The following is a 14,034-nucleotide window of genomic DNA, read 5'->3' as shown; positions in this document are numbered from 1 at the left end:
CTTGCTCAGTGCCAAATCCCGCTCCTCTGGGCCAGCCCCGTGTCAAAAACGCTCCCTCTGCCCGGCCTGCCCAACCCTCCCTGCTCTCGCAGCCCCCAAAGCTCAATTCGAAGGGGAAACCCCAAAAAGCTGCACATTTTTTGGAGTGCAACCCCCGTTCCCACTCTCTTTCTGCCACACGTGTGTGCCTGGGTGTGCAGGATGAGCTGCTGGGTTTTTAAATGATTTCTGGGCAAACCAAGCAGAGGAACCTCCCCCTGCTCTGCCCGATTTCACAGCGCCCCTGCTGCCCCCAGCACCCCGGAGATGGAAGCAGAAAACCCTGGCCTTGGGGACAAACAGCACCCAAAATCCTGCGAGGAGAATTTTCCGCTGGGTTTTCCCCTCTCCGTGTGGCTCGGGGCACACACGATGCTCCCAAACCCCTTTTGCTCCTCAAATATCACCAGGAACAAGGCACAGCAGTGAAATCCCTGGAGGTTTTTCCCCCTCCTGCAGCACACAGGAGATGCACAAGGCAGAGGTGAAACACCAGGCACGGGTTTTGGCAGAGAAAAGGGAAACAGTTTTCTTTTTCCAGGGTTTTTTTTCCACTGCTCTGGATCCACTACGTTAATTATGAGGCTCTGTGGCCGCTGCAAGTCTCAGCAGCGCGGGGAAAGCGTCTCACACACGTCTGGAAAGGGGGAGGTCGGAGTTCTCCTGCGCTCTGTGTCCACAGACACCTCATTTCTGAACACCACGGGGTTTTCTGGCCACGCTGGGCCTTGGGCCGCTGCCTCCTCGCCTCATCCCAGGGAAGCAGGTGACGATGATGCGCTGATCCCGAGCTCCAGTGGAAAAGGCAATGATTTGTTTTGGAGCAAACACGGAAAACTTGAGCCGTGCAGCCTCAAAGCCCAGCGGGCAAACACCGGGAGAGCAGCAAACAGAGGGCTGGTTTTGGGGCTTGTTTTTGCCAGGTTTTCTTGCACAATCGCTGTTTTCTCCCAGACTGGGCTTGCAGGACTCGGGTGCTGCCGTTGGATGCTTCCAAACTTCCTGATGAGCTGGGACTTGGCTGGGGCTCACCCCCGGAGCAATTCCTGTCACTTCATCAGCTATTTTTAACAGCAGCCGAGATCTTGGCTTTTGAGTTGGCTTTACAATATTTCAGGAGGAGGTGGGGGGGGTGTCACTCATTACTTCTGAATGTTTGGCTTTAAAAATCAGATTTTTTGCTTCTTTCTCCCCTCACACAGGCAAGGGGAAGACAATTTTCCTACCTCCCCTCCCGGTGTGAATTTCCTGCAGGGTTCAATGCTTTGCCCAGGGCTTTAGAAAGTCAGCGAGAGAGCCGAGGGCTGGATTTCGGGCGAGTGTTCTGTGCTGGGGTGGGAAGGAGGGGGTGATGCCTGGTTTGGGGTTGTCACTGTGCCATGGCCACCAGCCCAGCCTGGCACTGCCTGTGTTTAACACGTGCAGGAGCCCTGCACAGCCACGGGATGAGGCCTTGGTGACCTGAGCTGTCCTGGAGCCAGGAGGGACATCCCTGTGCTGGGGGACACCAGGAAGAGCCAGGCCAGGCCAGGCCAGGCAGGGATTGTCCCACTCTGCTCTGGGCTGGGGTGGCCTCACCTCGAGTGCTGGGGGCACTTTGGGTGCCCCAGTATAAAACTGAGCCCTTGGAGAGTGTCCAGAGGATGGGGAAGGGTCTGGAGGAGCAGCTGAGGGCACTTGGAATGTTCAGCTGGAGCAGAGAACTCCGGGATCTGCGGCTCCTCCCGAGGGGCAGCTCCGATCTCTGCTCCTGGGCCAGGGACAGCACCCAGGGAGCGGCTGGAGCTGGGCCAGGGCAGGCTCAGGCTGGAGAGCAGGGAAAGGTTCTTCCCCCAGAGGCTGCTGGGCACTGCCCAGGCTCCCCAGGGAACGGGCACGGCCCCGAGGCTGCCAGAGCTCCAGGAGCGTTTGGGCAGCGCTGCCAGGGATGCCCAGGGTGGGGTTTGGGGTGTCTGGGCAGGGCCTGGGGCTGGAATCCATGATCCCGGTGGGTCCCTTCAGCTCAGGACATTCTCTGACTCCGAGTGGCTCTGGGGGGTGACAGTGGCACTGTCCCTGCAGGAGTCAGGGGTACCAAAACCGGGTTCTCGAGGATGTTCTCAAGGGTTTCTTTCCTCCCTGGTTGATTCGTAGAGCTGTTTTCAGGAACTCAACCCCCTCGGTCTTCCCTGGTGCTCCAGGCTGCAGAGGGGAGAGCAGAAAGCAGTTCCAGCTCTGTGCAAACCCCTCCAGGGGCTTCAGCATCACTTCCATCCCCTCTGCCCAATCCCTGGGCTCTGAGATGATCCCTGGCAGTGCCCAAGGCCAGGCTGGACATTGGGGCTGGGAGCAGCCTGGCACAGTGGGAGGTGTCCCTGCCCATGGCAGGGGTGGGGTGGGACGAACTTTAAGGTCCCTTCCGACCCAAATCACCCTGGAATTCCATGAAGCAACAGCAATTCCTGGCTCAGGTCTTCCCATGTCGATCCAGCTGTGCCTTTCCCTGGATATCTGCAGCTAAATGGATGCAGGAGCCTCCAAATCCAGATGCCGACTCCAAGATCTGCCTTTCAAACCCTCCTCCCCCTCACTTCCCCAGGGCTCGTTTGTCACCTTCCTCAGAAAATGAAATTAAAAGGTTGATTTTTAACGGAACCCAATTTTGATGGAGAAAAGTGAATTTCCTCAGGCACTCTGGGGCTTCTGGAGCTGCCCCACAAATCTGCTGCTGCCCTGAGGCTGTCACCCAGCCACTGAGAGAGTGGCACCAAAGGAGAGAAACACCTTCTGAAGAAATTCCCAAATTCTTTGTCTGCAGGTCATGGATTAAATACAGATGGGGATTTTGGACCTGAGAGGAAAATCAGCCATTCTTGCTCTTTTTTTCAGTTTTTTTCTGCTCCTCTGTGCTCAGGGAAGGGTTTAGAGACACTGAAAAATTCACTTTTTGATGGGACTCTTCTCCTCTGTTTTATTCCCACCTCTCTGCACATGACGACAGTGAAGTCCTTTGTTTCCCAGATCTAAAAGAATTCCAATCAGAACCTTTTCTTCACAAAAATATCATTTTTTTAACTGCCTAATAAGAGTTTCTTTTGCTTCCTCAAAGGCTGCAAGAGAAAGGAAAGGTCCTGGAGGATGCTCAGAACTGGAACTCTTAAAAATCTTCAAAAAAATATAAAACGTATCATTAAAAAAAACCCAAAATGACTTTTCCAAGCCGGAAGAAATCTGCAATTATTCCAGATTCTTCATTTTTGCTTTTATCTTTAGGGTTGAATCAATGGTGCTTTAGCTCTTCCCAAGGAAAAAAAAAAAAAGAGATAAATGCCAGAGGAAGGTGGCTGGAAATCAGGAATTCCTCGGAGCTGCCCTGAACGGGTGGAATTCTGCTCGGCTCTGTTGGTTTCTGTGCTGCTCCAATTAGCGCTGGCTGAGGATCCTTCCCTGAGTTTCTCCCCTCTCCGATTTTGTCTTTAATTGCTGTTTCTGGCTGTAATTGTGCAGAGAGGCCCATTAATATTCCCAGCAAATCAGGGATTCACTGGAGCAGCTGGAGAGCCTTGGCCTATTAAGGAGCCCTGAAACTCCCCTTGGAAAGCTCTGCTTGGAGTTATAATTTTAATTCCCATCATTTATGCTGAGATTTTCTCTAATGGTGCCTCCACCTCGGGCTGGTTTTATTTTTTAAGGGATGAGGGAGGCAGGACATTCAGCCAAAACAATTCAGTAGTTCTGAAGAACAAAGTTAGAAGGGAAAAAATTCCCTTTTGTTCCCCAGCCTGGTAATTCCAGCCGACTTTTGTTCCAAATTTGTGACCTCCCAGTCCTTCCCGTGGGGGCTGCGGGGGGATTTCGTTCCTATCAGAGGGGTCCAGATCCCACAGCTCCAACAGCAGAGCCGTGGCTTCCTCCTGCCCTCGAGGATTTGTCAGTCTGGGGTCTTGAAGGTGAAAATTCTGGAGTTAAATCCACTGGGAACAAGGGGCAGGGTGGAGCACGGGAAGTGGGAACAGTTATAGGAATATCCACAGGGATTTGGGATTGGGGAAGGGGGTGGATGTGGAGCTTTTGGGGTGGGACATGGAAAAGGGAACAGAGCTAAAGATACAGGAATATCCCCAGGGATTTGGGATTGGGGAAGGGGCTGGGGATGGACACAGAGCTGGTGGGGTGGAAGATGTGATTCCAGATCGGGATCAGCTGCACAAAGGGATGGGAAGGGAAAAAACTCCTGGAATGGGAGCCAGGGCATGGGGAGGGAGCATCCAGGGAAAGAGAAGGGTGTGAACAGTGCCAGGGATTTAGGGATGCTCCAGCATGGGGCGGAGAGGGCAGGGAAGAGGCTGCAGCCTCATGGGATCATTGAGGGTGAAACTGGGGGGGATTCCCCTGCAGGAACAAAGCCAGCAGAGATCCAGCCCCTGCTCCTTTCCCTCTTTTTAGGACCGTTTAACCTCATTGTAGGACCATTTTCCCTCATTTTAGGACCATTTCCCTCGTTTTAGGACCATTTCCCCTCTTTTTAGGACCATTTCCCTCTTTTTAGGACCATTTCCCCTCTTTTTAGGACCGTTTAACCTCTTTTTAGGACCATTTCCCCTCTTTTTGGGACAGCTGGGGATAGGCTGGATGCCACTTCCACGATTCTGTGCTGTTCATCTGCGTTTGATTTTGTTATCAGTCAATAAATCCTTTTTGTTCACAGTTGAGGCTTGTGAGGCAAAACTCTTCAAAGTCGTAAAAATAACTGGGGGGGGAGGGGAGGGGAAATCATAAAATATGAAGCAATATTTGAGAATTCCACGCTCGGATATTCAGGGTTTCCAACAGCAAATCTGCTCGGAGAGGATTTTTTCCCAAGAGATGTTGCAATCCGTACTTTTGGCATTCGAAAAAAGCGTTCCAGGAACAAAGTCCTGGTGAGCTCCAGCCGGTTTTATCCTCAGATTGTAAACGGGAAACTGAGGCCTGGGGATGGGGAGTCTCCCATGGTCCATGAGCCCAGAATTCCCGCTGTTATCCCAGTAAAACCAGTTTAAATGGAATAAAACCCCAGTAGAGGTGAGCGCTGCCTTTTATCTCCCATCGGATGCTAAATGTCCTTTTCCAAACCCGTTCCTTTCCAAACCCATCCCTTGCTCCTATTTCGCTTGGGGAGAAATGGGAATTCTCAGAGATCGTGGAGGAAATTGCTTTCCCTTTTGTTAGGAATAATTAGGATGCAATTTATCCCCCTCTTCGTTAATTATGAGTGCAGGAGGATCCATTTGCCTCGTTAAATATTTATTGTTCCGACCCAGGTAGGAAGGAGCAAAGGCCTGGAAGTGCAGCCTTGGAAATCCATCCCTGTTTTCCAGAGCAATAATTTCATCTCGGATCACTTTTCCCACTCAACCTGCAGCCCAAATCCACCGGGATTTTATAAACTTTTACTGCTCCTGGCTTTGGGACTGCAAAAACCTGGAATTTCAGCCTCTTGGCTTGGAGATCAAGAGTGAAACCGAAGTGCGGAAGACCCTGGCGCAAGGCTGGGATTAATTTTGTGGGGTTGTCCATAAATCGAGGACGATTTAATGTCCATCCTGCTCATTCCTGTCTGGAGTTTCTGGTGGAGCCATCCAGGATTTGAGTCATGTGTGAAATATTTCTGTCCATCTGCTCCAACAGCAGAAGAACAACTCTTCCAAGAGCTGCTTTTATCCATAATAAATCTCCAGGGAAAGCCCAGCAGATGTGGGGGGTGGGTGCTCCACGTCCTGCATTGTTCACCCAGGACCTCGACTCCGAGGAAGATTCCCAGAATTCTTGGATTGCTTCAGCTTTGAAGCAACCGAGAAAACATCTCGGGCTGTCTGACCCGTTGGGTCGTGAAAATAAATATTTGGAGGGAAGGAATTTCTGTGGAATATCTCCAGAATCCAAGGGCTTGAGTGTTGCTCTGGCTCATGAGGGGACAGGTCCGTGGTGTGTCCATGACGGGGCGGGGACCTGGGGACACGACCACTGGTGGCTTTTTTAGCTCTTGCTGTTCCTCAAGAGGAGCTCCAGGGCAGAGAGCTCAGGATCATCCCAAGGAGGTTGTTGGGAATGAGGTGAAGGAGGGAATTTTATGGATAAAGCACCAATTGCTGCTGCAGGAGCTCCCAGCCATGCAACCCCACAAAAACAACATTTCTGTGGGCTTGGGTTGGGTTTGGAGCCGGATCCCGCTGACAGGGCCTGGAGAGCTCTGCAAGGCCACCCCGAGGGTGTCCTGCTGCCCATCCCTGGGACCTCTGCTTGTGAAAATGGATCTTTCCCAAGATCATTCCCAAATTCCCCCTCTCCCCTCTTTGGCAGGGGCAGTTGATTGTCAATAAAATCAAATCTCGGCATTCTGCGCACGGCCGGTTCCGCAGCCAGTCCTGAGAAGCCATGAGGGGTTTTTATTTGGCATCTGTTTGTTCGTGGGCAGTTTCTCCCTGTACCCACCTGGTTTGGGGATGCGGGACCCAGCCCCGAGGCCTCCTCAATCCCTGTCCCCTCCTGCTGACCTGAGGGATGGGATCCAAACAAAACACGAGGAGGAGGCGCAGCTTTTTTTGGGAGCGCAGCTGTTGGCACCTGCCCTGCAAACACACCTCAAAGGCCTGGCGAGGCCTCAGCGCCTCTCGAAACCTGCCCCTGCTTTCTCCTGGCTCCGACAGCCGCTTCCTCCTCCCTGGCCAGGTGACAATTTCCCTCCAGGACCTGTTTTTGGGTGAAACAGCAAGATTTTATCAGCTCCCCCTGCGCTTCCCAGGTGTGGCAGGCACAGCTGGCTTGGCTCTGCAGCTCCCAGAACACTTTCTAAGCACTCCGAATTTAATTTCCCGACAGTTGTTATCTCTCATCTGCAAACACATCCAGTCTGACACTTGGTATCCTGCGGGTGAGGGGAGCAGCAGTGAAATCAGCAGGGCTAAAGTGGAAGTTTCCTGCCAGAGCTGCAAATAAAGCTGCATCCACAGCCAGGGCTGCTGTCCTGATGTGACTCCAGATACCGAATCCTTCTGGCAACTCGGGAAGCTGTTCAGAGCCCGACATGAGATATTCCTCCTCCAGGTGACTCTTTCCAGCTGTGCTATCCCAGTCCTCACTGCCTCCAGCTTTTGCTGCTTTTCCCTGCGATCGGTAGCAGTTAATGGAGTTCTTTCACATCTTCAATATCCCTGGAGGTGTCCAAGGCCAGGTTGGACGGGGCTGGGAGCAGCCTGGGACAGTGGGAGGTGTCCCTGCCATGGCAGGGCTGGAATGGGATGGGGTTTAAGGTCCCTCCCAACCGAAAGCAGTCTGGAATTCTGGGGTTCACTGAGGCTGTTTTTAGCTCACGCTGTTGGAATGTGCTGCAGTCCTGTGAGGAGCGGCTGAGGGAGCTGGGAAGGGGCTGGAGAATTCCTGAGGGAGCTGGGAAAGGGGCTCAGGCTGGAGCAAAGGAGGCTCAGGGGGGCCCTTGTGGCTCTGCACAAGTCCCTGACAGGAGGGGGCAGCCGGGGGGGTCGGGCTCTGCTGGCAGGGAACAGGGACAGGAGGAGAGGGAACGGCCTCAGGCTGGGCCAGGGGAGGCTCAGGGTGGGCAGCAGCAGGAATTTCCCCATGGAAAGGGTGCTCAGGGATTGGAATTGCCCAGGGAGGTTTGGAGTGCCCAGCCCTGGAGGTGCCCAAGGAAGGGCTGGGCATGGCACTGAGTGCTCTGGGCTGGGGACAAGGTGGGAATGGGGCACAGCTTGGATTTGGTGATCCCAAAGGTCTTTTCCAGCCCAGCTGATTCAGGGATTCTGTGATTCTGTGAGGTCCCTGCTGGCAGCAGCTGCCTGAGGCAGAGCTGAGAGACAGCCTGGGCTTTGCTTCCCGACACGGAACACACTGTGCGAGACAGATCCTGGTGGGACTGAGGTTCACACATTCCTGAAGGAGTTTGGATGGAAGATCCAAGCGAGATGACACTTAAACTGGAAATAACAGCAGCAGAGAAATCAACAAACTCCAGGCCTTGGAGCCTGTTCCTTCATTTCCATCAAATCCAGCATATTCCTCTCAAACTGCCTGGAGCAGAGCATTGTTGTTTTTTTTTTTTTAATCCCAGAAGACACCACCAGCAGTTTCTGGTTCAAATTATGAGGTAATAAAACAAAACCCCACCACGCTGCTGTTTGTTACTAATTATGGGACTTGTGTTTTGGTGTCAGCAGCTCCCAGCTTCAATCCACTGGCAATAATAATAATAATCTGAGAGCCATTCAGGTCGGATTTTACGAGCCTTTAAACACATTATCTCTGATTCCAGTCAAATCATCGCTCCTGGGTGATATTCCTATAAGACAGCAGCTGTTCCTGAGTGTGAATCCAGCTGTTTTCTCTGCTGATGTATGGGCAGCTGTGACTTCATCATTAATACAATCCCACGTCCAGGGCTGGGACTCCAGTTTTGGGGGGCAGGATGGCAGCAGAGGTGGACCCGGCAGGGTGTTTAGAGGCAAGAAATGGCTCATCTCACCTGAGGGAATCGGGGATGTTTCCAAGGATAAAATGCCCTGGAGCCCTCAGGCACCCGAGGTGGCTTTGGGGGGGTCATGGAGCCCTGCTGGATGCTGGACATGAGTCAGAAGGGCCAGGCTCTGAGGCCTTTATAGAATTATAAAATCAAGGTTGGAAAAGCCCTCTGAGATCATTGGGTCCCACCTTTAACCCAGCCCTGCCAAGGCCACCACTGAGCCCTGTCCCCAAGTGCCACATCCACAGGGATTTTAAACCCCTCCGGGGATGGGGACCCCACCCCTGCCCTGGGCAGCTGTGCCAGGGCTGGGCAGCCCTTTCCAGGAAGAATTTTTCCCAGATATCCAACCTGAATCTCCACTGATGCGACTTGAGGCCGTTCCCTCTCCTCCTGTCCCCGTTCCCTGCCAGCAGAGCCCGACCCCCCCGGCTGCCCCCTCCTGTCAGGGACTTGTGCAGAGCCACAAGGTCCCCCCTGAGCCTCCTTTGCTCCAGGCTGAGCCCCTTTCCCAGCTCCCTCAGCCTCTCCTGGGGCTCCAGACCCTTCCCAGGACAAGCTCCAGCCCCTCCATGTCCTTCCTGAACTGAGGGACCCAGAACTGAGCCCAGGATTGGAGGTTCTGGCCTTGGCAGTGCTGGGTTAATGGCTGGACTCGATGATCTCAGAGGGATTTTCCGACCTCAATGATTTTGTTATTCCAGCCATGGACACAAAGGGTTGTGCAGATGGATTTGGGGTTCAGGGCTTTGAGGGGCTCCTCAGGGAATGTTGTCCCTGGGGTCCCAGACCTTCTGCCAGGAGGATTTGGCTCTGCAGGATGAGGCAGCTGAAACCCAGCAGCTCATGCTGGGAGGTACCAAGGGACAGAGGTTGGGCAAAATCCGTTTTTTGATTGCAGAAATCGTCCTCGCCATCACTCCACCCTGGAAAGGTTTAACAATATCAACCTCCTTGGTGTATCCATAAAACAAATCAACCCATGAATGCTTCCAGGGCTTGTCTGGAAGCCATGCCCTGGTTTCACACCTCGATTTTCCCTCTCGGATGGCCCCAGTTGCTCCACCAGCCCCCCCCACAGCTCCTCAGGGGGTTCTTCAAGGCACTCCTTGGGGTAGGAACAGATTTCCTGGAAATCTTCCAGCCCTTGTGGCTGTGGGCACAAATGAGGCCCTGCAGGTGTCCCTGTGCAAGGAGAATCCTTCCAGCTGCTCCCAGGCCAGCCTGCTCCGAGGCCTGGGCTGTCGAAGGTGGGGATAGCAGGGGACACAACCCAAAGGGAAACCTTCAAGTTTTCCCTCTCCAGGTTTGTCCTGACCTTGCTGGCAGCACCACAGGCCACCGTCCCCGCCTCCATCTGGCCTGGAAAAGGCTCCTTTGAGCACAGAATCCTGGGATTTGCTGCCAAGCCCCGTGCGGGGCCAGCTGGTCCTGCTGGGCTGAGCTGCTGGAGCAGAGGAGAGGATGGAGCATCCGTGTCCTGAGCCTCCATCCCTGTCCCGAGCCTCCATCCCTGCCCTGAGCCTCCATCCCTGCCCTGAGCCTCCATCCCTGTCCTGAGCCTCCATCCCTGCCCTGAGCCTCCATCCCTGTCCTGAGCCTCCATCCATGTCCCGAGCCTCCATCCCAGAGGGAAGGGAAGGGAAGGGAAGGGAAGGGAAGGGAAGGGAAGGGAAGGGAAGGGAAGGGAAGGGAAGGGAAGGGAAGGGAAGGGAAGGGAAGGGAAGGGAAGGGAAGGGAAGGGAAGGGAAGGGAAGGGAAGGGAAGGGAAGGGAAGGGAAGGGAAGGGAAGGGAAGGGAAGGGAAGGGAAGGGAAGGGAAGGGAAGGGAAGGGAAGGGAAGGGAAGGGAAGGGAAGGAAGGGAAGGGAAGGGAAGGGAAGGGAAGGGAAGGGAAGGGAAGGGAAGGGAAGGGAAGGGAAGGGAAGGGAAGGGAAGGGAAGGGAAGGGAATGCCCACGTGTTTGCCATTAGGCAGCCCCAGCCTTTCCAGGGCTGGATCCACAGATCCCAGCCAAGCAGAGCTGCCAGCAGCATCACCAGGAATGAGTTCAGCCCCCTCTGGCAGCCAAGTCCTGCTGCCTCTGGAGGGTTCCTTGGCTTTCCAGCTCAGTGCTGGTGGTTTGAAGGAGCTGAGCAGCTCTGCAGGGAGCTGATGTGCTGCTGGCTCCCAGCCTTCGCTGGGGGGTTGGAAAATCCCAGGGTGGGCCCCTCAGGATGGATCCTGGGGAATTTTATTTGCAAAAAACCTTGGTCCTCAGTGTTCAGGACAAAACCTCTCTTCTCTGAGAGCTGAGAGTTCCAGGTTTTTATTTGCTGAGAGGAAAGGCACCTTCTATGGAAATAACATTTTCTGCTGGGAAGATAAGAAGTGATTTCAGGTCAGGAAAGTGTTTAGGTGGAAAATTCCTCCCCGCTTGGAAAGGTTCCCCCGATCTCCCTGGAGACCGGGGCGAGTTGGGAAGGGAAAAGGAGCAGCAGAGATTCGAACCCAGCTCTAAAAGAGGCTCCCAAAGTGGAGCAGCTCCCTCCCCATCGCCCCAGGGGCTTCACGGAAACCCGGCTCGCTGCGGAGCAGCAGATTGCACGTGGGAAGAGCAGGATGGGGAGAGGAAGATAAATGTGGAGATGGACTGTGCAGAGACACAGCGAGCTGTTGGTTCATCTCCTGGCCCAACAGCTCCATGCTTCCTGCCCTGGCCTTTCCACGGCGGGAATTGGGCCCAGGGTGACGGAAATGAGGGTGGCCGTGGCACGGGACACAGGAAAATCACCTTTACAGGGACCCTGTGCCAAACCACGGCTGTTTTCTGCCACACCTGCTGCTCCAGGGCTGCTGACAGGGGAGGGGAAGGTGCAAAAAGTTACTCAAATCCGCGTTTCCTCCCCATTCTCTGCGCAGGAGCAGCATCTGCTGCAGAGCTCTGAGGAACAAGGAGGAACCTTTCCCACCCACCACTCCTTCCTGCTGACCTGCGGAGAAGGAGGATTTTTAGGAAGATTTGCCCTGGTTTGGGGCACAAAGGGTTTGCAGAGGTGCTCCAGTGCCTCCTCCCACAGGAGCAGGGCTGTCCCCATCCCTAGAGGGTGCTTGAGACCTCCGGCCGTGAGCCTCTCACCTCCTCCAAGACTCCACTGGAGAAACTTCCCTGACTCCAAGGCCGGCTCTCCAAACTTTTCTTTTATGGCCTGGAAAGTGTTGGGACATTTTGGAGTGGAGGAAAGGAGGAAAGGCCACCAAAGCCCCCAAGGTGAGGGATCACCCAGCCCTTCCCGGCACTGCCAGCACAGCATCCCGAGGGAAAAGCAGGAAAACAACGAGGTGAGGGTGGGATCTGCAGCAGGGAAAGGCAACATTCCCTTTTTTTCCACAAATCATCCCCCCAGTCCGTCCCTCTGGCAGATGAGGAGGTGACTTTTATTGTCCCGCTGTGACAGTGCCGTGACAGCTCTGCCGGGAGAGGATGGAAGGGAGGCAGGGCTGACTCACCAACATCTTTAGATTCAACAGGATAGAGAGAAAAAATTGGTTTTTCCACACTTTCCACTGTCCATGGCTGAACTCCGAGCGGTGGTCAAAAGCCAGTCGTTATTTTCCAGCTCTATAGTTTGATTTAATAAAAACCTTCATTTCTTCCCCTCAAACGTTGCCTCTTTCATGATCTCTTCCTCAATAAAGTGCTCCTTAGGAATTTCAGGATAATTATTGGCTGCTTTATTCCTTCTGAGCACTGCTCAATCACAGGAGTCACACAGTCGGTGACGAACACGTCCTCGAGGGTGGAAGGAGCTTTATTTAAAGCAAGGATATGATTCACCCTCCATATTTATATTCCCAGTGCTTCGGAACATGGAAATACGTGGGGAGCAACGATCCTGCAGCCAGATTTCCTCGGAAGCAAAAGAAAAAAGGGCAAAATACTGAAATTATTTTGATTTCAGCTTGAGATGGACCAGAGGAAAGCCAGGCAGGTTGTCCTTGTGCCCTCAGGAGGGACAGTGCAGCCACGGCACTTGTCCTGAGGGATTCAGGGTGTTCCTGGGAAGGGGAACAGCTCCTGAGGGATTCGGGGTGTTCCTGGGAACAGCTCAGGGATTCAGGGTGTTCCTGGGAACAGCTCAGGGATTTCGGGTGTTCCTGGGAATGGGAAGAGCTCCTGAGGGGTTCAGGGTGTTCCTGGGAAAGGGAACAGCTCAGGGATTCAGGGTGTTCCTGGGAACGGGAACAGCTCCTGAGGGATTTGGGGTGTTCCTGGGAACAGCTCCTGAGGGGTTCAGGGGGTTCCTGGGAAGGGGAACAGCTCCTGAGGGATTTGGGGTGTTCCTGGGAAGGGGAACAGCTCCTGAGGGATTTGGGGTGTTCCTGGGAAGGGGAATATTTCAGGGATTCAGGGTGTTCCTGGGAGTGGGAACAGCTCCTGAGGGGTTCAGGGTGTTCCTGGGAACAGCTCAGGGATTCAGGGTGTTCCTGGGAACAGCTTCTGAGGGGTTCAGGGTGTTCCTGGGAACAGCTCAGGGATTCAGGGTGTTCCTGGGAACAGCTCCTGAGGGGTTCAGGGTGTTCCTGGGAATGGGAACAGCTCCTGAGGGGTTCAGGGTGTTCCTGGGAACAGCTCAGGGATTTGGGGTGTTCCTGGGAACAGCTCCTGAGGGGTTCAGGGGGTTCCTGGGAACAGCTCAGGGATTCGAGGTGTTCCTGGGAACAGCTCCTGAGGCATTTGGGGTGTTCCTGGGAACAGCTCCTGAGGGATTCGGGGTGTTCCTAGGAGTAGGAATATTTCAGGGATTTGAGGTGTTCCTGGGAACAGCTCAGGGATTCAGGGTGTCCCTGGGAACAGCTCAGGGATTTCGGGTGTGCCTGGGAACAGGAACAGCTCAGCTGTGGCCACATCCCCGCTCCTTTCCCAGTGTCCACAGTTGGAAATAAGCTCCAGCAATCCTTCCTGCCCGCTTGCATCATCTTTCAAAACCGTATTAGGGTCTGTCTCATCCTCTCTCCAAAGTAATGCCAGTCAGGAATATCGGCTCTGGGTACTGCCGGGCTGTGGCTGATGCTCAGAGCTCCAGGAGGTTCCTTCTGGGGCTGGATGTTGTGATTTGCTTCACTGAGACTGTGCCTTTGGGAAAGGGAAAGAATCAGGGAATCCCAGAATGGTTTGGGGTTGGAAGGGATCTTACAGCTCATCCCATCCCAGCCCTGCCATGGCAGGGACACCTCCCACTGTCCCAGGCTGCTCCCAGCCCCATCGAGCCTGGCCTTGGACACCTCCAGGGATGTTGAAGATGTGAAAGAACTCCATTAACTGCTACCGATCGCAGGGAAAAGCAGCAAAAGCTGGAGGCAGTGAGGACTGGGATAGCACAGCTGGAAAGAGTCACCTGGAGGACATTGCTGGGGGTTTTTATGGAATCATGGAATGGTTTGGGTTGGAAGGGACCTTAAAGATCACCCAGTGCCACCCCCAGGGACACCTCCCACTGTGCCAGGCTGCTCCAGCCCCAAT

Source organism: Corvus cornix, chromosome 23 (assembly GCF_000738735.6).
Source record: "Corvus cornix cornix isolate S_Up_H32 chromosome 23, ASM73873v5, whole genome shotgun sequence".
Classification (NCBI taxonomy): Eukaryota; Metazoa; Chordata; class Aves; order Passeriformes; family Corvidae; genus Corvus; species Corvus cornix.
This window is presented reverse-complemented; position numbering follows the sequence as displayed.